Source organism: Sorex araneus, chromosome 4, assembly GCF_027595985.1.
Source record: "Sorex araneus isolate mSorAra2 chromosome 4, mSorAra2.pri, whole genome shotgun sequence".
NCBI lineage: Eukaryota > Metazoa > Chordata > Mammalia > Eulipotyphla > Soricidae > Sorex > Sorex araneus.
In genome coordinates this window covers 82,652,197-82,677,020 of record NC_073305.1, presented here as the reverse complement: position 1 = coordinate 82,677,020, position 24,824 = coordinate 82,652,197, and the positions used below count along the sequence as shown (strand labels likewise).

General features: G+C 39.3%; 1 protein-coding gene and 1 non-coding gene across 4 annotated transcripts in view; both read left to right on the top strand.

Annotated features, from left to right (window-relative positions):
• Positions 1-24,824, top strand: part of PTCHD4 (patched domain containing 4) — a 206,938-nt gene that overhangs the window by 123,460 nt on the left and 58,654 nt on the right. The gene's annotated exons all lie outside the window — the stretch shown is intronic.
• LOC129404681 (small nucleolar RNA SNORA7) lies at positions 16,612-16,750 on the top strand. The gene has a single exon (XR_008630050.1). It is a non-coding gene; the product is annotated as a small nucleolar RNA SNORA7 (small nucleolar RNA).

Sequence of the window (24,824 nt, the reverse complement as noted above, 5' to 3'; positions counted from 1 at the left end):
GACTCTATGAGCTCTCGTGGCCTTGACAGCGGCCACGCGGTTTTGGATTTCTGATATTTTAGCTCAGTTCACAGTCTAGATGCATTTCTGTAAGAAGCCGCTCTGGGTGCCAAAATGGGTTAGAAGACCTCTCGGATCATAGTCTTTAGGAGCAGAGGGTCCCCCAAAAGAGTTCTTAATGAATGAAAAGGATTTGCAATAATATGCGGGCCAGTTTTTCAGATCAAAAATTCACTTTAAAGCTTTCACCATGCATCTTAATGTGTTACTAAGACTAGATAATTTAAGGAAGTAATAATTGCCATCAGCTTGCTGTTGACTGTATATTTGTTTGTGTGTGTGTGGGGGGGTGTGAGTGTGAGCGTGTGTGTGTGTGTGTGTGTGTGTCCTCTTTATTTCAAGGACATTTTCTCATATTTTTTTCACCTTCAGGCATCCAGTGTATGTCAAGGAGATGGGCTGGGAACGCTGCCAAATTATTTGCATTGATGGTGTTTTGAAAGTTCTTTGAATAATGTGGTATTGATTACAGTTTATCCTTATTTTTGCAAAATAAAATTTGGGAGACTTGGATTTTTTAATGGTGCAATTACAGTCAGGTTTGTCTCTATTCATAATTGACTTCCATAAACCATTGGGCTCTGTTTATGACAGTTACAGTAAAATTAAAATATTTAATCTAATCCATACAGTTATTATAGAAACAGAAATATGGTGCATTGACTTAGAAGATTCTTTTGTTATCATCTAGACCTACTCTCTTATATAAAAAAGAAATTCTTGCATTTATTTTCTGGCCTGATTAATTCTTTGGGGGTTGGAGACTTTTCATTCAATATCAAAAAAAATTAAAATATCTATTAATAGATAACATGTGTGTGATTAGCCAATAATAATTTGATTGATACATTTAATTGCTTTACTCCCTTTTAACCATGGATTATGATTTTATTCAAGATTTTGAACAACATATCCCTCCCTGGTACATAGCAGGGCAATAAGCCTTCATCAAATCTTGGCTAAAAAAAAGTGATAAGGTAAAGATATACTTTAATGAAAAATAAAAAAATCACAGAAATAAGTAAATTGTGTACACAGTCATCAAAGAGTAAAAACATCTCCAGAGTTTCACTTTCCTTATAAACTTACAAGCTTCTTGTCAAACTTTCACAACACTGGGTTTAAACATTTGCATCTGAAAGGTCTTTTTTTAAATATACTCAAAATCTGAAGTTTTTGCCTGCCATCATCTGATTTTTCCCTGAATGTACAGTAAGATTAGGAAATTAGGCATAGCTAAAGACTCATCGTGATAAATTACTGATATCTGTGTTCAGCTGAATTGAAATGGACTAATTAACTGGATCATTTCTCTCAGGAAATTCTGCCTAAAAAAGATGAATTCTCAAGTAAATGCCAAACTTCTTTTAAAGACTTCAGGATTGCCACAGAATCCTTTCATTTTTTATTAATATAAACACCTAAAAAATATTCTTCAGCTTCTCTGACACGTTCTTGCTGAATTTCTCATCTAATTACTCACACACTAAGGAACCAGTGGGAACATTTTTGCACCTGAGAGAAAAACAAGACATAGATTTCTTACTCCTCTGGGTAGCATCTGCCAGTAACAATGGTATGTCTTATGTTGTAAAACTGAGCAACGTTTGGGAGGGAAAGCAGAGAAGGGGAAAAAAATGGGTTTGCTAAAATAGAAGGAACCCTGCATTTTGAAACTGCATTCCCCAACGGGAGCTTTCAAATAGAAATCTGCCTCTGGATCAGTCAACCTTTGCTCATTTACCAGCTGTGATGAGAGCAGCAGAGTTAGCTTGTCTGACCCTGCATTCTACCTTTTCTGTTTTGGGAGCTGCTTGACACTATTGGGTGGGGGGGGTGTATTTTTTAAATTATGTTGTGTGTTTTCATTTTCTAATCAGACTGCAGTTCTTGAGTGAATTTATGAAGGACAAAACCCATATCCTTATGGGTTCTTCTAAGGTTAAAAAAATAAATTCTCTTTCTCTAAGTATAACAACAAAAAAGTGCTGTCATGTTCAAAAGAGTTATTCTGAGTGGCTCTGAACTGTGCCAGTGATAGGGCCATTGTCTAGGATGCATTTATAGTGGCTCAGTTGGAATCTCTTTGGGTTTTCCACAAAACTATTTTAAACATTTTTGAGGGTAGCAGTGCTTTCATGTTTTGAGAAGTGTGTTTCATTCTGTTTAAATAGTCTTAAATCATTCAGTGCTAAAGCTTGTGCACAAGTGAATGGCCAAGTTGCAAATATAGTTATTTTCATCCAAGGCTGAGAAGGACACTGGAGCTGGGAAGCTTCATCCACTGGGAAACTCAGGACATTGGGCTTGGAAATTACTATTTTCTTCTTTTTAAAAAAAAAAAAATGAATCACTGTGAGATACAGTTACAAACTTTCATGTTTGAGTTACAATCATACAATGTTCAAATACCCATTCCTCCACCAGTGCACCTTACCCACCACCAATCTCCCCAGTATACACCCCACTTTCCCACCCTCCCCATGCCTCCATGACAGGCAATTTCCCTCATACTCTCTTCCTACTTTTGGGCATTATGGTCTGCAATAAGATACTGAGAGGCCATCACATTTGATCCTTTATCTGCTTTCAACACACTTCTCCCTCCTGACTGATCCCTCCATCCATCATTTTCTTAGTGATCCCTTCTTTAATTCCAGCTGCCTTCTCCCCTCATTCATGAGGCAGGCTTCCAACTATGGAGCAATTTTCCTGGCCCTTGTGTCTACTGTCCTGGGTGTGATGTTATTATTTTATACTCCTCATGTTATATTATTTTATACTCCACAAATGAATGCAGTCCTTCTATATATTCCCTCTCTTTCTGACTCATTTCACTTAGCATGATACTCTCCATGTCTATCCACTTATAAGCAAATTTCATGACTTCATCTCTTCTCACGGCTGCATAGTATTCATAGTATTCCATTGTGTAGATGTACCAAAGTTTCATTAACCAGTCATCTGTTCTCGGGCACTTGGGTTGTTTCCAGATTCTGGCTACTGTGAACAGTGCTGCAATGAACAATAAGGTACAAATGTCATTTCTACTGTGCTTTTTTGCATCCTCAGATGTTGGGGATGGACTGAGCTATCAGGGTGAGCCCACATAGACTGTACTACAGGCAGGAACATTTTCCCCCTTCAAGTTGCCTTCAGAAAATAATTTCAGTATATTGAAAAGAGCAGTTTTCCTTCTCTCATAGAAGCCTGGTTGGTCTTTGACAGGCAGATCTCTGGTGTTAGCCAGGCCTGACCTTTGAGATTGCAAAATGCAGACTCTGGCCCAGCCTAGTCTTTGGGAAGTAGATTTCAGGTGCCTGCCTAGTTTTGTAATTGACATGTAGATTTCATGTGGCATCCCAGCCTTGTCTTTGGGATGTAAATGCAAGTGCTTTTAGTCCAAGAAAGGTTTCAGTTTTGGTTTTGTATCTTCTTTCCAGAGGCCAAGATTACTGGCCTGCAGATGCAAGGAAATAATGCATATTCTACTGCCTCAATGTTCTTCCTGTAACTTCTTTTGATGCCTTTGGTGATGTCACTGTATTGCGCCCTTTAAAGGTACCATGATCAATAAAAGGAGATCACGGGGCTCTCTACCTTTGCTAAGAGCCAGAGAGAGCCTTGGACCTCCATGAAACACATTTCTTCCGCGTTCCTTATCTCAGCGCCTCCGACCATACGAACGTTCACGCAACAATATATTCCCAGAAGTTGTATTGCAGGGTCAATGTGGAAGCTCAATTTTTAGCTTTTGAAGGAATCTCCATATTGTTTTCCAGAAAGGCTGGACCAGTTGACATTCCCACCAACAGTGAAAGATCATCCCTTTTCCCCCCACATCCATGCCAGCACTGGTTGCTTTTGTTCTTTTGAATGGAAATTACTCTTTTCTAATGTGCTGCCTGGGGTGTTGGTACAACCTCAAGACTGTCTTGAGCATAGGAATGAATTTCTCATTTTCTAAGTCAGTAGCTTTAAGGAAGCAGCGCGTTCTTTTATTTTTGTGCTACTGTGGATGGTGTTTAGGGCTTAATCCTGGCTCTGTGCTCAGGGATCACTCTGTGCTTAGGGCTCCTCCGAGAACCATATGTGGTGCCAGGGATCAAACGTGGATCAGCCACCACATGTAAGGCAAGTACCTATTCCACAATACTATCTTTGGGGCCCAAGAAATATTGTGTTTTTAAATCAACTCTTTCTTAAGCAAAAATCATTTCAAGTTAACCATTCAATTGCCATTTCTTACCTTGCAAATTTTTCAAATAGTAATTTGCTCAACATATAACAGATCTATGAGGAAAGGATTATCACTAATTCCACTTTACAGAGAAGTCAACTACTTTCACTTTACTTATTCAAACAGCTGGTGAGTGTTGTACTGGAATTACCTCCCACTCTTTTCAGCTCCAAAGCACTTAGTGTGTTTTTAGGTGGCATTGGTTTTGTCGTTTATGGCTATGCCCCTTTAGGAGACCCACCTACACATCAAAGATTCCTGCTGTGAATCTCTGTTTCTGAATTTATCTTCTTCCTCTGCTTGGATATATCAGACAGGTTTTATCAGGAACAATGGAAAGGTCTCCACAGATTTCAAGAAGTCGGGAGTTGCCTACCTATAGGATAGACCAGCATCAGAACAGCAGTCACAGCTGCCTTTAAGCTCTGTGAATTTCACAGCTACCAAGCATATGTGTCTTTTGCTTCTGCTAGAAGGTCACAAGTAGGTCCTCTGCTTTTCTTCCATCTTCCAAATGCCTCTAATCAGCAGCAACCCTGCTGGTAAATTTCTGGAAAATGCAGTGCCCATATGGATAGATCCTGCTTTACAAGGGAAAGCAGAGAAGGAAGCAATAATGCTCAGTTGCCAACAGACAGGCTCTGTGGCAGTCTGGGAAGGTTTATTTCAAAGCAGTTGATATTATGACTCACTGGAAGAACAGACAATGAAAGGTTTATAAATTGCACACTATGTCAGATGATCAATATTTATTAGTTTTTTGTTGTGGACCAACAGTAGAACAGGTACTCTGAAAGACATTAAACTTACAGCCACCTTCCATATTCTAATATTGATTTAACTGTTAGCCTGGAATGTTCAATTTCTCCTTCTTTGAATTAGATAGAAAGTGTTATCAATTCTGATACTAAGGAGGAGACGAGAAAGAGTGTGAAAAAATAGAAACACGTAAATTGATTTTTCTTTTTCCATGTTCGCTATATGACTCAGCTTTTAAGCCATGTTTTTTAGTATTGTTTTTCAAACTAATCAGCATAGTAAAGTGGCAAAGGGAAATCAGCATACTGTATACCAGCTTTTAAAAAGTATGAAAGTTAAAGTTTTAAGTATTTATGACTTTAAGTTTAGACTCAGATGCTAAACAGTGACCTAGAAAGGCTAACATTTGTGAGATAAAGTTTGAAAATATTCAGCAGGATGACTCTGGGAAAACCCTTTGGAAAATGAAAAAAAAAGTATTTGTTAAACTGCGTGTTTCTCGCCTCCCTTCCGCTCCCTCCCTTTTCTCCTCTACTCTGTTTCCTCTCACCTCCTCTTCTGCCTTTCCCTCCTCTCTCTCTTTTTCCCTCCGTTCTCCTCTACTGACTCAACTTACCTCTCCTCAATTCTCTTTTTTCCTCTCTCTTATTTTTTTATTTTATATGGAAATTCATCAACTAGGAGAAAAATACATACATTACATGGACCCCAAGTTTTCCTGAACAGTCACCTAATACTTTTTGCTAGCTGAATCATACGGACCTAATGCAGGGAGTATGATGTGAGTGACTGAAACTCAAGTATAGCCTTGTTACAGTGAATATGTTGTCCATGGGATTATTTAATGACATTAAAGAAGAGTTGAGATGGTTTCTTTTGTTTTGAATGTAGTTTTACTTAGATTTTCCTTGTACATGAGATCTAGAGAAAACGGAGTGCAAAAGAGTTGTGGGCAAATGCATTTCTTTAATGGCTGAGAGACCTTTTCAGAGAAGAAAACAATTATCATTTCTGTAATTATAGTTGCCATCTGTATGACGACTGTGTTTTCCTATTAGGCCAAAGTCATTTACAACATTTTTGCTTAAAGGAATGAATATTTAGGTTACCTAAAATGCATTTTGTTAGAGAGAGGCAAAGCTTCTAATTCCAAACAATATTAAGTACAGAGTCTAGCTTCTTAAGCTGATGGACTCTGTATGGAGTTGTGTCATTGAATGTAGGGGTCACAAAGGATTTGGCAATAGTAAAAGGTTTTTAAACACACAGTGGTGAAAAATCTTCATCAAAATCAAATACATAATGAATCCAAGATACTTTTGGCAGCCTCTCCGGTATTGCATTTCTTGGGTAAAAAGGGGTGGTGAGAGAAAATCGTTCAAGAAATTCACATCAAGCTAGAGGAAGAGAGCAAAGCAAGATAGAGGATTTCAGAGTTCATTTACACAAAGAATACAAGCAAAAGAACAAATAACCGGTAGCTGTTGGTTTACTGTGTACTCCATGTCAATACTTCCTTAAGTACTTAAGCATTTATTACATACTTTATAGTTTCAACTCTATAGTTTCAAATATAATAAAGTAATTATATTTGCACTGCCCTACGTATGAGAAGAGAAAAGAACAAAGGCTCTGAGATCATATATCTCATAACATCAGTCAGGCTCCAGAAGCCTGTTTTAGTTGCTGACAATGAGGGCAGAGGAGATAACTCACAGAGCTGGAGACCCAGATTTGATTCCTAACACCTCATGGTCCTCCAAATACCTCATCAGTAGCAACTCTCAGCACTACCAGTTATAGCCAAGCCAAGCAAAATTGAAATAAAAGGAAATGAAACAAAAGAACAGAATGAGACCAAGCCAAATATTGAATGGTATTTTTTTGGATTTTCTCCACTATAGTTCACTGAGCTGTTTATGACCAGTTTCTGAATCATCTCCCCTCTGTTTTAACAATTTTAGCTCCAGATGGATGTAACTTTCTCTACTAAAAAAAAAAATCCTCCTAATTCTTGATTCTATCTAACTTGTTGATCATTTGGAAACCTGAGCTTCCAAACATAGTTCTGCAACCTGTGATGTCAATATCACCTAATCCACCTAATTCCCAACCAGTGAATTAGAAATTCTAGAAATGAGTCCCAGCTCTCTGGGTGTTAATAACCCCTTCATGAAATCACAGCCCAAACTTGAGAAATACTGCAGTAAGTGTTCCACCTCCTTCACCCCTTTGTTCCCTGACTATTCTCCAAGGAGCTTCCCCGATCCAGTACTGGAAGCCTGCTCCAACACCCCTCATCGAAATGCTGCCCTGTAGGGTGAATGTGCTTATTGATCTCAGAAAGGCATTTTGCTTTCTGACTACCTTTATTTCCGCAACTCATTGCTTCTTATACTTTGGGCTACCTTTTTACCCACTATACCCATCATGTCACCCGCTCAGCCTGCTTGAGTAATTTCTCATTCTATGGTTCCTCCTCTTTCCTTATTTAACCAAAAATCTGTCATTGATCATTATAATATCTCTCTTGTGAAAATTCTTCACTCTCTGGCCCTTTCTCTCTTCTCCCAGTAATGGTGCTTAAACCTGACCACCTGCATACTTTGCACCAATAATTGCTTAGCAAAACATATTCAGAGGAAAAGGCCTACTAATAATCCTCACATTAAATTTATCACTACATGCCATAATTGATCCTGAACCTGCCTGCCAAACTCTTCTCTCCCATCTTTACTATCAGCTGATGACCTTATTTCACATTTCACTGAGAAAATAACTATGTAGAGGCTGGAACTTCATCAGACATATAATCATCCTTTTATAACTTTTATAATCTGTAATAACCACGTGCTCTCCCTTCCCTCCCTTATTTTTAAAAAAATTAAAGCCTTGGAGTATGGACAGCAAGTAATGGCTCAGTGACTAAAGCATGAGATTATGAGCGTGATTGCCAATGTCACATATGCTCTTGGTATGGCCCCAGTGACTGCTGTCTGGGACCCCTAGTGTAACAACAGAGTGGATCATGTGTGATGCACAGCTGACTGCATGCAAACAGTACAACTGAAATGTGCTGTCCCCAGAAAACACTGCAGTCAAAAGATATATGGATGCTATGGCAAAAGCATATTAAATGCATGTCAAAAGAGAAAAAGTCCAGCGATCAAGTTGCCAATCTTTCATGCAACCCCCTGGATTCAATTCCCAGCACTAATATGGAATATGGTTTCCCAAGCCTTGCAGAAGTGAGTCTTGAGCGAAGAGTCAGATGTAAGCCTGAGTATCATTGGGTGTGGCCCCAAACGCAACTCCTCCACACCAATAGTTCAACTCCCAACAAATCCTGGTATGTGCATCACCATAATTCTTGGTGAGCACTTCAACAAGAAGATATGTGAGTACAACCACCATGGAGTATGACTCTTGATATTTGCATGCAAACCCCACAACTAAAGATGTAATCCCAAGAGAGCATCCCTGCTAGTGATGGAGTGCCACAGGCGGGCAAGGGCAACAACACAACTAAAGAAAGGAAAGGGGGAGAATTATTATTAAAATGAACATCTTAGCTTCTGCACTAGACTATTACTACTCAAACTATAATTCCCAGACCAAAGGCATTAGCATCACTGAAAGTTTGTTATGTGTACAGAATTTCAACTCCCATAATTCCACCAAAAAATTCTTGTCTAGTCTTCAATAACTCCCCACTGTCAGAATCCATTGATTAATTCCCAGTTCACTGCAGTATTTTGCAATTGATCAGTTTCTTCTGATTGTATTTTTCTCATTTGGCAATTGTCTTTCTTGGTTTTATTCCAGTATTGGTTTTTTCTGTGTTTTTTTTTTGTTTTTGTTGTTCATTTTTGGTCACATCCAGGGTGCTCAGGGCTTACTCTAGGCTTTGCATTTAGAAATCACTCCTAGAGGGCTTGGTGGACCATAAGGGTCCTAGGGATAGATCCTGGGTTGACTGCATTCAAGACAAGTGCCCTACCCACTATACTATCATTTTGCTCCTGATTCCCATATTGTTACTTGCTCTTTCTCTACCTCAGTTGTTAGTTGCTTGTCTTCTTCCTACTCAGTTACAGTTGAAGCACCAAGGCCCTTATTCCTGGTCATATTTTCATGTGCATTCACTTCATCAGTGATTTCAACCATTGATCTCAAATACCAATTATTTGAGACAACTTCTAAGAATTTATCTCCATCCCAGGCATTCATCCATCTATCCTGATCCTGAAGTGTGTCCAGATTTGGAATGCAATATCAAAAGATTGAACACCTATATTGGGGCTGGAGAGATAGCACAGCGGGTGGGGCGTTTGCCTTGCACGAGGCCGACCCGGGTTCAAATCCCAGCATCCCATATGGTCCCCTGAGCATGGCCAGGGGTAATTCCTGAGTGCAGAGCCAGGAGTAACCCCTGAGCATCGCCAGGTGTGACCCAAAAAGCAAAAAAAAAAAAAAAGATTGAACACCTATAATAATGACTAACACCTATCTGGCTATATGTATGTATGAGTGTGTATGTGTGTGTGTTTCTGTGTTTGTATGTTTACTTGATAAATAAATGAATGAAATATTAAAGATGTGATTCAATATAAGACAGATTTGTCAACTTATTTAAAGCAATAACAACTAGGACTTAGATGTGCATTGCTTCCTATGAACTCTTCCCAAAGTCCTTTCACAAGACTTAAGGCCTCCTTTGATGTGGTTTGGTAGGTGAGAAAGAGAGTATTAAGACAGCCTTGGTTGTGATGGAAATGAGAGATGGCAGGAAGCACAGGGTGTGCCAGTTGGTGTTACTCCACTTGAGTTCATCCAGACATCAGAATAATGCCTAGTGCCCACAGCATATTTTTTTTTTAAAAAATTCACCATATTAATTCCTTCCCTAAGGCAGGCTCACCATCAGAACAAATCTCAAAGTCCAATTGAAAGCCACAATGAGAGGTAGCATAGGAATGTCATATCTTTTATATATAATGTCATAACTTATGCCTTTAACCTGAGAACAGCATTACACAGTGAGGCTATGTGTGCTATAGAAGAACAATATAAAGAAGAGTGGTTTTAATTTTATCATTAAGAGATCTCTTAGACAAATCTGATTTCTAAATCTGTGACTCTGTGCGGGTAGGCCGTTTGCCTTGCACACAGTCGACCTGGGTTTGATTCCACTGCCCCTCTCGGAAAGCCTGGCAAGCTACTGAGAGTATCTCGCCTGCACGGCAGAGCCTGGCAAGCTCCCCGTGGCATATTCGATATGCCAAAAACAGTAACAACAAGTCTTACAATGGAGACATTACTGGTGCCCACTTGAGCAAATCGATGAGCAACGGGGTGACAGTGACAGTGACAGTAACTTTATCATGCAAAACGTTTTGTAAAAAAAGAAAATACTCACTAGAAGCCATACTAAATAAACAATTACATATACATATTTTGACCATTCTTATTGAGGTACTTGGATTTAACGTACTGTAATTGTATTTTTCACACATGCATCATTACAACCCCGAAGTCATCACCAGAGTGCCTCCTTCCCTCCTTCAGTTTCCCAAGAGCCATTCCCAGTCACCAGACCCCTCCTGTGTAAGCCTTGTTCTGTAAACTAGAGCTTCAGTACCAATGACTTTGGTAATTTCTTCTTCCTTACTATGTTTTTTTTATCCCAAAATGAGGGAGATTATTGTAGAGGTGGTGATATCTGCACACATGTAGACTAATAAAACAAGACTCCAGAAATTCCTCAAAATTGTAAATTAATGATAAGTTTGTCAAAAACTGCATATCTTTCTTTTTTACAATTATATGCATTTTAAAAATTAATAGTATGAATAAGCCTATGCTAATGCATTTTAAAATTTAGATGAGCTATATAAATCTGAAGAACATGCAATTTATTAAGAGAAGAATTAAAAATTTAAGGGGAAAATCTGAAAAGGTTTATAAGTGTAAAAATATGTTTATTCTAAAAAAAGAACTTTGGCTTTATGCTAGAAAATATTTATATAGATAATTATTAAGCAATTCTTTAATAAGTAAAAGATTATAATAAAAATCTGTAGATGTAAAAAAATGTACTGAACAAAGAAGATTTACTATAAATGAAACATTGATTCATTATTGAAAAAAGTATAAATTTCTTAGCAAGCTAAAAGTAAACCGAGCTTTCTTTTTATATTTCTTTTTAATTAATTTATCTTTTATATTTATCTTTTATATTTATATTTAGGATGACAGTGCTATAATGCTACAGTTTAATGTTGACAAAAGCCACAACTGTTGATTTAATTCTAGAATTGAAATTTATTAGATAACAAAGCTTCAATATTAAAATCAATAAGTATAAAAATTAATTTTTATGTGAAAATTGTCATAAGCTTTATTCATATAGTAGAGAGCAACCCAAAATGCCATGAGTGAGTGAATACGTAATGGAAAGGTGCTGAAAAGTTTGTCTTGTTTTTTGAAGCTCCATTCACAGCTCTTACAGAACTGTCTTCAAGATTCTGATTTCCCTAAGTTCTTGCCTATCCATGAAGCTCTGTGTCACTCCTTCAGTTCTGAATGATAATCTAGCTGGATAGAGTATTCTTGGTGAGATGTTCATTTTATTGAGGTGTTTTTTTTTTTAACCAAAGCTCACCAATCTCTTCTGGTTCATAAAATCCCCTTTAAAAGATATGCTACAAATCTATGGGCTTTCCTTTTAAGTAAGTTCCTTATGTGATCTTGCTGCTTTCAATATTCTGTCTCTATCTTGGCTTTTGTCTTTCTGATCATAACATGTCTTGAAGTTTTTCAATTTGAGTCTATTTTCATTAGCATCCTTTGAACCTCTTGTATCCGGGTGCCTGTAATCTGAAAATCTGAGCAACTCTTATCTATGATTTTATTAACTGGTAGTTCTTCATTAAATATGCCTTCCTGTTCTTCAGGGACTCTGGTAATTATTATATTGTTCCTCTTAAACTCACCCCATAGTTCACTGGTGTGTTATTCATTTTTCTTTAGACATTTTTCCAACTTCTGTTTTTTCCAGAGGCTTCCTGAACCATGTCTTGGAGCGCCTCGATCTTTTAGCCAGGTTGTTTTATTGCTTTTAGACCTCCTATTGAGTTTTTAAATATAATCATAGTATGCTCTATGCTCTTCATGTCTATCATTTCTGATGTAGTTTTCTCATTTTGGCTCTTACACCTTCTTGTGTTTTGCTGACTACCTTGTGCCATCATTTCTTTGAGTTCATTAAACTTCTTCAACATTGTGTCACTAAAATCACTCTGAGAGTTTACAGAGTTGGTTGGTACTGGTAGAACTTTATGTGTTATTATTTTAACTCATTGAGCTTACTGGGCTTCAACATGTTTGCTGTGTTTGCTATGTTTCTGCTGTGCTGAGGGTGAATCTTTATAGTTAGCCCTCTGAGAATCTCTGCAGGATTAGATTGAGTGTTTCTCTTTTCCTTCACTGCCTATGCTTACTCAGTAACAAGAGGTATAAATGTGACAAGTGTGAGAAGTTGTAGGTGTTAAGAGTAGAGCTCATGAGTTGTGAAGGTAGATCTGCTGAGATAGTAGAGGTTGGGTACAGACTCTGCCTGGACTGAGCTAGAAGAGAGGGAGATATGCTTTCCGTTCCAAAGGCCTCTGAAATGTCAAATGGGAGGAGCAAGCATAGGGGTTTTGGTGTGAAGGAGAGCATGCTGAGACGGCAGAAGTCACTTATGGAGGGTGACAGGCAGTACTCAGGTCTCAGTTGGAGGAAGATGATATCTTGTGTCAACTGTTGTACTTTGGTGTGTGAACATCACTCTATTTTTAAGTATAGGTTGAATAAACTACTTAAAGGCATAATTATGTCCAATAATTTTTATTACTTTACAAAAACTTACTTGATACGGGTTTTATATTCAAATACAAATGACACCACTCACCAAAAGACTAGGCAGATGATCCAGAATCTATAAAGGCAACATCTTCTGCCTTCTTCCCTCTGCTTCCATGAATACATACATATTCTAGGGTTCCTTACAGAGTGGGGGATCCAAGAGTCCCTAATAAATCAATATAAAGGATGGGGCCCAGGAACTCATGTCACTCAGAAGAGTCCCAGGAAAGAAAGCCAACAACCTGAATATTTTACATAATAATCACACAAAACATAACTGAGACAATAAATTTATAAAGATCATTGTTTGCTTTGTAATTCATGGTCATCAAAATAAATGGCTAACTTTCTGGGAAAATAACATCATCATCATAATCAGGTCAGAATCTCTTGTTCATAGTGGAGGGGGAACTAATATCCTCATTCTTGTATTTGTAGTTAAACTTTTCTATCATGTAGCACTATAGCGCTGGCATACCATTGTTCTTCAATTTGCTTGAGCGAGCACCATTTACATCTCCATTGTAAGACTTGTTACTGGTTTTGGCATGTTGAATATGCCACAGGTAGCTTGTCATGCTCTGCCATGCAGGCTATATACTCTTGGTAGCTTGCCATGTTCTCTGAGAAGGACGGAGGAATAGAACCCGGGTCGGCCACATGCAAGGCAAACGCCCAACCCTCTGTGCTATTGCTTCAGTCCATCATAAATGTCTCAATAAATAGCTGGTATATATGACTTCAAAAGAATTAATTTTATACCTGGAAATATGGTACAGGGATTAGATTTCACCAATGGCACTGCATGGCCTTCCAAGCAATACAGATTGTGACCCTATAGACCACTGAGCTCCACTGATTGGTTAGCTGGTCACCACCAGAGTGACCTTGAGCCCTTGAAAACCACCTGGGATCCCACAAGAGAAGGAATTTAGGTTAACTACTCATATACTAAAATTTCTAACATTGATCTATATTTAATGCTCCAGTCCCAAAATAACATCATTCTTCCCAGAGAAACATTTAAATTCCTCAATAGGTAGATCATCAATGTTCATAGTAGAGAACTGATTTTGCATTCACCTTGTGTTCAGATGTGGTTCCAATCTTTCATTAAAGAACTCAACAACTGCTCTATTTGGTTGATTATCAAGGCACATAACTCTTCCTTTTATTTTCCATATATGATTTCTGGGTGTAAGGTTATTTCTTTGGGGGCCATGCTGAGTACTTAGTGGTTGTTCTTGGCTCTCTTCCAGTAGTGATTCCTGGCAGTTCTTGGGGATCAGGTGTGCTGCCAGGGATTGAACCAAAGTTGACCACATGCAAGACATATACCTTACTCCCTGTACTGTCTCTCCAGTCTGTGTTGGTAAGCTTCTTGCCAGAAAGAATAATCTTAAATTCTCACTTCTTTGTTTGCTTTGAGACCACACCCCATCAGCATTCTGTTCTACTTCTATATTGGTGCTTAGGGGTGTTCCTGGAGGTGCTCAAAGACCATGTAGCCTTTAAAGCAAAGCATGAAGGGGATTTAATGCAAAGCATGAACTCATCCCTTTGGGCTTTCTTTTCAGCCTTCAAACTATCACTTCTTAACTATGACCAAAAGTGCAGCAACAAGAAAATATATTTCTTACATGTACGGCTTAAATTTGTGAAGTCTTTAAATGTCCTACAAGTAATCAAATGTCCCTTTGATTATTAATAACTTAAAAATGAGTGCTAGAGTGCTACTCTAACATATGTTATATATATAATTTATATATGTATATGATATGTGCTAGTCACATATATAAGCTATTTTTATCCTCAAAACAAACCAATGAGGTCAATAATATTGTTTATCCTACTTTATAGAAGACTAGACAGAACCAAAATGATTCTTCCAATATGTCTTTCTTTAGTTTCAGTTTGACACTGAACCATCTATTACATGCAGGCCATCATAAAAAGTAGTCTTATGAAACACTGGATTTAATGAAAAATATTGCTGAGGACATAGTTCACTACTTTAGACCAATGTGCCCTTTATGGAATGGAATTTCTCTCAGATGTTAGAAACAACAACAAAATATATAAAATGCAAGACTCTTTTAAACTTTTGTATGTTTTAACATTTCAAAGACCTATTAAAATATTAAAGCACCACGATTTGCATACTCATAGTTATTTGTAATTAAGTTTCAGACACACAATGTTTCAAAACCGGTCCCATCACCAATGTCTACCAATGTTCAGGTTCCTTTTCACCCCCAAGCCAGCTTCTTTGACTGGTATATATTTTTTAACTGGTATATTTTTAAGTCTTGGTTTTGTAATTTTGATTTCATGCTTACAATATTGTTCACTCTGTAATTTGGATATACACATATACCACACCTCTGTACCACCAGGTTCCTGAGGGCCTGGACCCTAACTTTTGTGACCTCCTATGTATCTCTACTAACTGCTCACTACCCCTTCAATTTACCTGTCATTTTATGTCTATAATCTAGGGTTAAAGGTAATATAGTCATCCCCCTTGATACCTTCTATCTCTTCCTCCTATTATATTCAATATACCACAAATAAATGAGATCATCCAATATTTCTTCTTCTTGCTCACTTCACTTAGCATGGTATTCTACAGTTCCATCCAAGTTGCAGCAAATTCCATGATTTGGTTGTTCTTTGCTGTTACAAACATTTTCAATTATGTAGGTACTACACTCTTTTTTATCTATTCATCAGTTGTTGGATACCTAAGGTTATTTCATATATCAGCTACTGTGCTAAGTGCTGCAACAAATAATGTATATGTATGTCCTTTTGAATGAATTTTTTTTTGATATGAGAAACAAAAGTTTATTCAGGACCCAGCAATGTGAGAAGATGGTGGACTCATGTCCACCCCCAACCCATCCCTCCCTCAGTTGTACTTTAAGTTCAGGGATAGAGATTCATATGATGGCTGATTGGGATAATAGCTTAGAATAAATAAATGGTTGCAGGCTGAGAAAGAGAAGTTCTGTCCTGAGTGTTCAGGCTGCATCAGTGGTTCATGGCTCCTTGGAGGAGGATGCTTTGTTCCTTGTGACATGGCCAGGCCATCCTCCAGGGTCTGCACCATCACCTGGCAAAGTCCTCCCAGAAGGCCTGTTCTTGACTTTTCTCTAAGGAAGGGAGGACTCCTTGGTCACGGTGAACCTCAGCAATGTCCTCAGAGGTTTGCTGTTTTGTCTTACCCCCATTTCAATCCCAAACTGGACATGGTTGAATCAATATTTTTTGTATCTAGAGATGGATAGAAAGACGTTGCACTGCTGGGTCATATGGCAGTTCTTTTCCTACTTTCATAAGAAACTTCTATGCTGTCTTCCATAGGAGTTGAATCAGGCAACTTTCCAACAGCTGTGCTTGAGAGTTCCTTTATGAAGTGAAATCACTCAGGTGTAAGACAAAATATTTGAATGTTTTACTTTTGTCACATGAGTATCACTAATCTTAGTGTCATTTTGCACAATTTACTCTTTTATCCCATCCACTGTCACATTCCGGACCTACTTTCCATTCCATCTCTATATTTCCCTTCTTAGTATTTATGCACTGACCCCTATATATTATTTATTCATCCTTATTCTCCTATTTAAGTAGCTCCTTGTAACCTCCCAGGACCGCGTCTGGAGAATGGCTTGTCTTCTGCCAGCTTCGGAGACAGGAGAGAAAACAAGCCTGGCAGAGGTGCCCATTCTGTTCCCAGCTTGCTCTGTAGCTGTGATTGGAGGACTCTCTGCAACAGTGCTCTGTGAATCCAGCCGACAAACTACCAATCTCATAGATTAAGAAAAAAATTTTAATAAGTGAATAGCTCCTAACTCTCCTATTTATTATTCTTTAAATGAGTTTAAGTGCATTTTTAACAATGGTATGAAAACAAGTTATGATTATTATAAATGGGTCATTAAGACTGGATACTCTAATTTATTTGAATGAACACCATTTAGGTTCTCTATATAGAGATGTACCATTCCAGTGAGTTTTCAAGATTTGTGTTTGATCAGCAAGCATGTGAGAGTGAACAAGATACAATTGACCACACAAAAGTTTTCACCTCCAAATTCAGACATCCAGATTTTCTTTCCTTAAGTACAAGTTTTTGGGGGACTCCATGCTCTCATTCAAAAGAACAGAAGAAATTCTAGAATCAGAGAGAAAAGAAAATGCTGGAATTCTGGTTTCCAACCTATAATTAATAATAGAGAAATTCTCCAACAAACCAACCAACCAACAGCCAACATCCAGAGACTATAAAACCAAGCTCTCAGAAGAGAGCGACACAGAGAGTCTCTTGCCCCCGAGCCTGGCTGTCTTCACTGGAGCCCCTTGGAGGAGGTGGGTTTCAGTTTCAATCCCCATCCCGAGCAGAACACCCGCACCAGAATACCTCCGGACCCTAGCCACAGCCGTACTTGAGGCCCCTCTCCACATGTTCAGACAAGCCTCACACATGAAGGAACGGGCAGAGGAACCCATATGTGTGGGACCCAGGGCTGAGACCTCAAAGCCTGCTCGGAGCCTCTCCCACCCAGATCCCCAATTTTTTAGTAGCTAGGCCGTCACACATAGAGACTGCCCCCAGCGCCATTTAATCCCACCAAAAGCCAACATCCAGAGACTATAGAAACAAGCTCCTGGAACCCTAGACATCTTATAGCCTACTTCTCCCTCTGGGAGAACCTGGTGAGCTACTGAGAGTTTCCTGCCCGCATGGGAGAGCCTTGAAAACTCCCCATGTCATATTCATATGCCAAAACCAGTAACAATAATGGGTCTCATTCCCCTGACCCTTAAAGAGCTTCCAATGTGACACCATTGGAAAGGACGAGTAAAGAGAGGCTTCTAAAATCTCAGGGCTAGGACGAATGGAGACAGTAACTGAGACTGCTCAAGATATTTGACAATCAACGGTATGATGATGATAATGATAATTATCATTATCAGTCTAACCTTTTCTGGAATCCAGTGAATTAGATAATATAAAAAAAATGCTTCCAAAATGCATTTTCCAGTACTTGGAATTTCTATATTGGAGATTCATTTGAACAAATAAGAAAACACACTAAGAAAGTGAGAAAGGGGTCCCTACTACACAATCCTGTCAGCTAAGATAGTCAGTAAACTTTCTGTTACCTTACTAGCACTGACTGAGGGGATCAGCATTTTGATGAAAAATAAACGGAAGTAATGGTAGAGCAGGGAAGGCTCTTGTCTTGCATGAAGCAGACCCAGTTTCAAATTTCAAATCCCTGGCATCACATGCAGTTTCCCAAACATCACCTGAGAAGTGACCCCTAAGTGTAGAGTCAAGAATGAATATTGAGTACAACCAGGTGAGAAAGCAAGGAAGGAAGGAAGGAAGGAAGGAAGGAAGGAAGGAAGGAAGGAAGGAAGGAAGGAAGGAAGGAAGGAAGGAAGGAAGGAAGGAAGGAAGGAAGGAAGGAAGGAAGGAAGGAAGGAAAGAAGGGAGAGAGGGAGGGAGGGATGGATGGAGGGAGGGAGGAGGGAAATAAAGAGAAGAAGGGAGGGAGGGAAGGAAGGAGGGAAGGAAGGAGGGAATGAAGAAAGGGGAAAGGAACAAAGGAAGGAAGGGGGAGGAAAGAGTAAATTTTTGGTGTGTGGTACTTCAGAGAAATAATACGGTGAATGACAACTGTAGAGGGAAGACTTGATACGGGAGAAAAATACTGAACACACTGCAATTTTTAGTGAAGAAACCGTGGTAACCATTTAATTATATGGCACAGAAACTCTAAAAAAGATCTAGACATAGGTTGAGAAATTGTCACTGTCAGGGTTTATAGTCAAGAGAGTGGAAGAAAGCATCAAAGAATGAAGTGCATTTAGTGAAAAGAGAGAGAAAGGAATCGAAAAGAGAGAGAAAGGAATCAAAAATAGTTGTTTTTTTAATTTTTTTTTTATTAGTGAATCACCCTGAGGTATAGTTATAGACTTACAAATTTTCGTGCTTACATTTCAGTCGTGCAGTGGTCGAGTGCCCATCCCTCCATCAGTGCCCATTTTCAACCACCAATGGTTCCAGCATTCCTCCCACCACCCCCACCCCATCCTCCCCCCACCCCACCCCGCCTCTAAGGCAGGGCATTCCCCTTTGCTCTCTCTTTCCTTTTGGGTGTTGTGGTTTGCAGTAGAGGTATTAATTGGCCATCGTGTTCGGTCTATAAGTCTACTTTCAGCCCACATCTCCCATCCCGAACAGACCCTCCTAGCACCCTTTACTTGGTGGACCCTTCTCTATCTGAGCTGCCTTTTCCCCCAGCATGTGAGGCCGGCTTCTAAGCTGCGGAGTAATCCTGCTGGTACTAATTTCTACTATTCTTGGTGTTAGTTTCCCATTCTGTTACTTTTCCTTCCACAGATGAGTGCAATCTTTCTATGTCTATCCTTCTCTTTCTGACTCATTTCACTTAAACATGATACTTGCCGTGTTCTGGCCCATATCTGAAAGAAAAAAAGCAACCAGTGTTGGCGCACATGTGGGGAGAATGGGACTCTCCTTCACAGCTGGTTCAGACTGACTGGTTCAGCCCTTTTGGAAAACAGTATGGACAATTCTCAAAAAATTAGAAATTGAGCTCCCATTTGACCCAGCAATGCTACTTCTGGGCATATATCCCAGAGATGCAAAAAAGTATAGTCAAAATGACATCTGCACTCGTATGTTCATTGCAGCACTGTTTACAATAGCCAGATTCTGGAAAAACCTGAGTGCCCGAGAACAGATGACTGGTCAAAAACAAAGTTTTGCAGGAGAGAAGAGAAACATGCAAGAGGGTAGCTAAGAGGAACTGTCAGTGTTTTCAGACACTGGAACTTTCTGTTTCCAGAAAGATGGGAGGAGGCTGGAGGAAGGGAAGAGGGAAGGACAGAAGAGCGTGTATCAGCAGTAACCTGGCTGCATTCTGAGGGGACCTGCACCACAGCCTAAGGTCCTGCGAGGCTCCCTGATTTAGCTGTGGGATCCCAGCAAGAAAGACAGTTTGAGTCAGAATAGACTTCCAGAAAGGAAAATACCAAGCAACAACATGTGCATAAACTCACTGCATGGTAAGTTTATAGAAGTACACAGTTTGCCTTTCGGGGGAGATTAAAATGTGAAGGGATGCAGAAAATACTGAGTGATTTTTTTCCCTTAACACTTACATAAATCTTGGCTTAGGCCTGAATGTATTGTTTGAAGTACTTTCCACAAAACAACAGAGAATCCTCTCAGGGGTCCCTAGAGTAACTATAATCCCCTTTTTTAGATAAGAAATGGAGTTGAAGAGAGGCAAGGTTTCTTGTGTTAAGTGCCTGGAGGCAGAATGGCCCTTTACACCCACCAAACTTAGTTCCAGAATTTGTTTATCTTGACAGGCGAGGAAGCGTGGGTACTCTGGATCAAACCAGAGATGTACTCTCTACCATTGATTTTTGGGGTCCCCGGTCAGTGTTCACCACTAGACCTTGTAGTTTATAGACCATCACATTGTACTGTGGCCTGGGGCAGCAGCAGTGGGGAGAAGTGCTTGGGCCGCATCTGGTAATGCTGCTGAGGGGACCGTATGAAGTTCTGTATATCAAACCCATATTGGTTGCATGCAATGCAAGGGCCTTAACCCCAGAAACTCCATCCCTTAAAAATGGACATCTGTAATGTTCCGTGTGTCTCTGAAAAGCCTTTTGTTCTCTCTCTCTCTTTTTTTTTTTTTGCCTTTGAACTTAGGTTTCCTCACCAGTGAAAACACTGACAGTTCACATTCTCTCTTCCACAAGAACCGTGGGCCCTCAGGAGTAGTCAGGGCCTCGATTTGGGAAAGTTTCCTGACCTCCTTGAGGCCATTATTATTATTATTTATTATTCCTACTATTACAATTTTTGGACTGGAACGATAGCACAGCGGGTAGGGCATTTGTCTTGCATGCAGCCGACCCAGGTTCGATTCCTCTGTCCCTCTCGGAGAGCCCGGAAAGCTACCAAGAGTATCCCACCTACATGGCAGAGCCCAACAAGTTACCCATGGCATATTCGATATGCCAAAAACAGTAACAACAAGTCTCACAATGGAGATGTTACTGGTGCCTGCTCGAGCAAATCGACGAACAACAGAATGATGAACAACAGTGCTACAGTGTTACTATTACTATTTTTATTTCTGCTAATGTTATGCTATTATTATTCTAGTGGTGCCTTTCCTCAGCTTCTTGCCAAAAGAGTAATCTGTATATTTATTCAGAGTTTACATCATAGTTGGAGACTATGCCTGAGAACCAAAGAATATGAAATAGTCATTGCTCATCAAACACTAATAATTATATAATGTCCTGTATTTCCCCATCTGCAAATACTATCCCAAAAGTGCTCTTTTTTTTTTTTATTTTGGCCACACCAATGGTGCTCAGGGCTTCCTCCTGGCTCTGCACTCAGAAATCACCCCTAGTGGGCTTGGGGGCCCTATGAGATGCAGGGCATCCAACTGGTTGACTTACTGCAAGGCAAATGCCCTATTTGCTGTAATATTGTTATGGTTTCACAAAAGTGCTCTATATTTTTTCACATAACTGGTGATAGTCTTTTTTCTTGGGGGGGTCACACCCGGAGATGTACAGGGGTTACTCCTGGCTCATGCACTCAGGAATTACTCCTGGCAGTGCTCAGGGGATCATATTGGATGCTGAGAATTGAACCCGGGCCGGCCAAGAGCAAGGCAAACGCCCTACCCGCTGTGCTATTGCTCCAGCCCCAAATGGTGATAGTCTTTTGCTTGCCATTCCCCAACACTGACTTTAGTCATGCACTTTCAATGCTGTGTTCTTCTATTTCCATTTCTTCTCGAATATGGAAAAATTCCCTTTCAAAGAGAAAGTGTCAAATGAAGATATGTAACTTTCACCAGATCCTAGTGATGTTTTCCCAGATAATGGGAAAACCCAAAATTAATGATTGATTAGGAACAGGAGGGCTGACTGGAATGAGACCAGTGATTGTTTAGACTCGAAGAGGGAGTCATGGGCTGGACACTGAGTCTGATCAGACTCAGGGAGTTGATTTATGAACTTCCTGGGAGAGAGGCCGTCTCCTACAAAATCCATGTCAAATAAACCAGAACATTCATCATAAATCTTGCAGAGTAAGGATGTTACCATTTCCATTAACCTGACAAAAACCTACTACCAAGTATCAACGGTCTGCCCTGCTCCATCAAAAAAGCAGCCAGGACTCTTCAGGGTGAAAATAGCAGCTATTCAAAACTGTCTCTCTTTTTGATTCTTTCCCTAGTCTCTTCTTTCTGACTCATTTGGCATCTCTCCTTGAAAGAAATTTCTAGGCCTTACTTCTTTTAGTGGCCACATTGTAAACGGTCTGAACACCTGGCATTGATAGATAGACAGAACCGATTAAATTTGGACTGAAATCAGTTCCCACCACAATGTTATCTTAGCTTCAATTTAAGCCCTATTTCAAAATCTCTCTCTGCACACACCCCTACACACTCACACACACACACACACACACACACACACACACACACACACACACACACATGCACAGAATGCACAGAATGCACAGAATCTTTTTTTCTTTCTTTTTTTTTGTGGGAACACGGGCAAATACTGTGCTAGGGATGGAACCCAGGCTATAATTTTGAGAGACCTACCTGAAGGCTTCCTATCAAGAGACCAAATAGCATCAGTTACCAGAGGTGGGTGTTGGAGTTTATGCTCTGTTCTACCTGTATCTGGAGGAGACAGATCTGTCCAAACTCTTCCTGCGAAGGATGATGTGTGTCAAGAATCACTCACCCTCAGAGAACACATCCTAGGAGATCCACAGTGCTGGCAACACGCTTCCCTGGAGTCCTTCCTTTATACAGAATTTTGTCCCCATCTTCCAATCCACCAATTCGGATTCTGCCCTTATCTGTCAGCTTACCTCATCATGGACACGAGTGCTTTTAATCTTGCATATTGGACATATTTCTGGGGTTTTTATTTCAGTCAAACTCCCTTTCTCCAACAATAAAAAATATATATCCTAATTACATCCACATTTCAGATCCATGCTCTTAAGGAAGTTTATGACTAGAGTGTTCAGAAGCAATTCTTTCCTTGCCATAGAGGAGTATTAAAATAATATCTTCATATTACATTTATAGGGAGGTTGTGTCTCCCTCTGAGGTGATGAACCCTAAGAGAGATAAAAGATAAGATTCATTTCTATAAGGAATTTACATAGTTCTTTGGTTTTGGGGAATGGAGGGTGTGGAAGGCTTTGGCTCACACCCATGAGTACTCACGGATGCTCACAGTTCTGTGCTCAAGGTCCTAACCTTGGTTGGTCATATGCAAGACAAGCACCTTAATCCTTAAACTATCTCTCTGGTCCATGAAAATTACACTTTTGAGAGCTAATCCCACCAAGCATGACATACAGTTAATGAATAATATTGAAGAATTATTTCATTGTCATACTTCATTCAAGAGAAAGCCCAGTGTTATATACTTAGAAGTTCACACACACACGCACACACACACACACACACACACGCAAGTCAGAGTACATTGCTTTTGCCTAATCTCTGGTAATAATGCAAACTAAAGCAATTTGTCCTGAGTTATGCAAGGAATTACCACTGTCTGAATGTTTACCCATCAGGGTAAAAATATATAGAAATATATATTCAGATACAATTTAATGGTGGGGTTTTTGTTTGTTTATTTGTTTACCATAGGAAATAAGTTATTAGAACCTGTATACTGCACTAGGTCACAGATGGCTCAAAGACAAGTCAGAGTATAATATGCACTTTTGCATACCAACTTCTTTATAATATTAACACATGCAAAATAGAAACAGAACTAGTTCCAGGACTTCACCTGTGTAAAGTGAAGTTGCTAATGCTCTCTAATTCTGAGCTGGTTTAGAAATGTCACTTGGAATATAAGGGTTTTTTTTTTAATTTTTTTAGAGAATCACTGTGATGTACAATTAGAAACTTATGAACTTTTGTGTTTACATTTCACTCATACAGTGATCATTTACCCATCCCTCCACCAGTGTTCATTCACCTCCACCAATGATCCCAGTATCCCTCTCACCACCCCCACCCCATCCCCCACCACCCCACCCTGCCTCTGCAACAGGGCATTCCCTTTTTTTCTCTCTCCTGTTGGATGTTGTAGTTTGCAATAGATGTATCGAGTGGCCATCATGTTTGGTCTATAGTCTATTTTCAGTTCACATCTTCCAACTGATTGGGTCCTCCCAGCATCATCTACTTGGTGTTCCCTTCTCTATCTGAGCTGCCTTTTCCCCCAGCATGTAAGGCCAGTTTCCAAGCTGTGGGGCAGACCTCCTGGTCTTTATCGCTACTACTCTTGGGTGTTAGTCTCCCACTCTGTTATTTTATATGGAATGTAAGTTTAATAGTATTTTGTGCTTCTCTTAAGCAAACATAACTCTCATGAGTGTTTTATTTTAAGTTTACTGCAGAGGAAATCTCCTAAAAATATTTTCTTTACTGCCTGCCATAGATCCCTGGAAATACGTAGAAATATGATAGACTAATAAATGCTGATAAGGATTTTCTATGAGAAATGAGATTGCAAAGACTAAATAGAAAACTTATTAGGAGAATTTCTAGTTTTAAAAATGTGTCCCTATTTCAGTCTTTCTAGCAGATTCTAAACATCTATGTGACAAGCAGAATTTTATCCAATTTCCTGTATATCCTTGAAATGAAACTTTAGAATTACTTTATACAATTGAGTATTGTTCTTTGTTTGAAAAAAATTTGCTTTTTTTCACATTTTCAAA